Below are 3,142 nucleotides of genomic sequence, written 5' to 3'. Positions count from 1 at the left end.
AGTCTGCGGTGGCCACCTCCCCAGACATGATGGGGGCCCCTGTTACACCAGCGGTCTCAGGGAGCAGAACCCAGCATGATACAGCTGAAACAGGGCCCATCTCAGGGGAGAGCCGGAAGCATAATGCTTGGGCACGATGTAGCTAACCGACACAGACATGCCACGTGTAAGACATGGCAAATTTACACAATCCTGCCACAAGCAAGAGAGAACAATAAGGCCAACAATGCAGGTGGCTCTGGATACCTGCTGCTTCTGTGGCCGATGACCCCTCTGAAGGATTCCCAGATGCAGGAGGGAATGGCATACAACAGGGTGCATGTGAGGAATAAGGTGACCATCGAACAGACTTTCGTGCTCTTGAAGGCACATTTCAGATGCCTACACCGGTCTGGGGGTACACTCATGTACAGGCCAGAGAAGGTGGGGCAGATAGTTCTGGCCTGTGCAATGTTGCATAACATCTGTGCCAGATGCAACATACCTCTGCACCCAGATCTGGACATTCCTCAGCCAGAAGGAGGATGATTAGGATGATGCAGCACCAGCCAGGCACTTTCTTGCACCAAAATAAGGAATGTTCACGCATTTCTTCCTGTAAAAAGTAGTATACATTGAAAAACAAAATTCAAACTACAACACCCTGTGCCCCCTCCACACACCCTGTCCGCCGATGCCCCCTCCCACACACCGTCCCAACCATCTCCCCTCCCAACACACCCAGTTTACAGTCCAATGGGGTAGAAACAAATGGGCAGTGCCTTTGTCATCACAGTAAAAAGAGGGGTGGGGTGAAGGGGCAATCTAGATCATAGTATCCAAATTCAATGTACTCAAGTGAACACCCACACTGTGGGCGGATACCTAATCCTGGCGCATGCATTGGTTGGAACACCAAGTTATTTTAATATATGGGCCCAACATCAACTCCCAGTGTTTACTCAAGCACTATTAAGACAACCGCAGTCCGACTCAGACGCCTACATTATTGGGGGGGGGGGAGACTATTACATTACAGACCTAGAGCTAGCAAGATAGATAAACGCGATATCCTGGGGCTGGCAGCCAAAGCTTTTCCCAAACTGAATATGGTCAGACTGATGCATGGCATACGCTGCAAGATACCTTACAATAATGACGCAATCACACCCAAACTGGGAGTGGGGGGGATGCGGATCGGGTAATAGCCCAGGCTCAAGTTACAGGTGTCCTGTTCACACAAAAACTCATCCAAGATGGCCACCATGGAGCTGGAAGACAGGGCTCCATGCAGATCCCCCTCAGTTTCCATGGCGGCCAGGGAGGCTGGCGGTGCAGTTAGACCACCACCAAAAGAATAAGGCGAGTGGGATGGGGAAGGAAGGTAACCGTTACCGGAGGGGAGGACGAGGTGTGGGGGAGATGGCAGGACATGGGAGCAGCCATTTGGCTGCTTGGAACGCAAGCTAAGATCATGGGACTCTGCTTGCACTCCACGCAACCAGATTGGTTGGCTCCCCCGCCCCAGGTGGTAATTACCTTTTATTCGCCTGCACATATTCTTTTGGGAATTGACGGTTGGATATGGTCATTCCAGCACTATAATCCGTGACCAGGGTCAGCATTATGTGGAAGGCACATACAGCACTAGGGATTTTGCATTGTAACCAAGTTTGGGGTCTTTAGACCACTTGGGAAGTCGTCAACCCGGAGAGTGAGTTAAGGGCACTTGAGTCGTTATACGCAGTGTCATATACTAGTCAGCAAAATGGAATACATAGATAGGTTGGTAACTCAAATGGGTAGTTGACCAGCACAGACAACTCCTATATAAACATATCACCATAAATGAGAAGGTTGGGAGGGTAGAGCTCAGGGGCAACATGCTCATCTTGGAGGCAAGACCAAGCAGAGCAATCCAGGTTCGAATCCCAGTCCCACAAAGTGTGTCTCCAGTGTTAATCACTGACAAACCGCAGGAATTCATCCTGTCTCCCCAAAGTAGAGCCCCCTTGTGAGGGTAGGGATATGAGCATGCTGTGCAACATTCTCCCAACGAGTCGAGGCAAGTGGCACCTCACCAGGCGAGACGCTCCCTTTGGGGACAAGGATTCTTGTCCCTGTGAAGGAACTCCCGATGAAACATCCCACCACCACCACCTATCTAAACAACGTCTTCTATGGGAACATGTATGAAGAATAAACATCTACTACCCGTCACCCAAAAAGTGTAAATAACTTTACGGGAAAAGGCCCATTCAACTGGGACAAGGAGGATTACATACGGAAGAGAGGAACCATATATGAGAGAAAGGGGGAAGACCCGGACGTACACTGGTGAAGTCCCAACGTTATGTTAGCGGAGTGAGGAGACTGGCGAAAAAGCCAGCGAATTACAAAAACTGCTTGAGGGAAGAGAGGGAGATGGACGCACAGCCTCATGTGACCAGAAAAGAGCAAGAATTAGACGTGCAGCATCTCACTTGGAGGTACGTGAGAGAAGTGAAGTCAGACAAAGTCTTGGGAGTACTAAGAGAGAAAGCAGTGGCATGACCATGACGGATTTGTGGTGGACAAGGGGTTGAACAAACACTTGAACCCCCATGGCAAATGACAAAACCTAGCGGTATTAGAAATGCTGTGCGATCATCCTAAATGACGGCATATGAGAGAAAACATTGTCGGAACACAAGAGACCAAACTGGCGAAGGAGAGAACAAACCCAGAGTAATTAGAAGCCCTGGTGATGTTATCCCTAAGAGCATAAGCTAACAGGGAAGGGAGCAGAAAATCGCATGAAATCAATCATACTTGTCCCAGTCAAAGTAAAGAGCCTGTGATACTTAAACCCAGAGGAGTGACAGAATCGTTATGGATTAGTCCTACTCGTCAAAGTAAAGAGACTGAAATATTGGCTAACATCATAGGAAGAGAAACTCTGTAGAGGGAATCCAGAGGATAATAATAGCACCATAAAAAGTAACCATCAAGGATAGAGGAAACAAAAGCACAGTAAAGTGCTGCATGAACTGTATGAATTGATACAAATAGTCACCAAAGACCATCTGAATCAGTTATTGAAACTGAACATTGCAAGAAGCAAAAACACAGGAGAATGGAGTCATTCTCCTGTTTTTAGTTGTAATAGTGGTAGGGTCAGTTA

This window comes from Ambystoma mexicanum, chromosome 3p, assembly GCF_040938575.1.
Source record: "Ambystoma mexicanum isolate Mex_15411 chromosome 3p, UKY_AmexF1_1, whole genome shotgun sequence".
NCBI lineage: Eukaryota > Metazoa > Chordata > Amphibia > Caudata > Ambystomatidae > Ambystoma > Ambystoma mexicanum.
The sequence above is the reverse complement of the archived record's forward strand: the minus strand, read 5'-3'. Positions refer to the sequence as shown.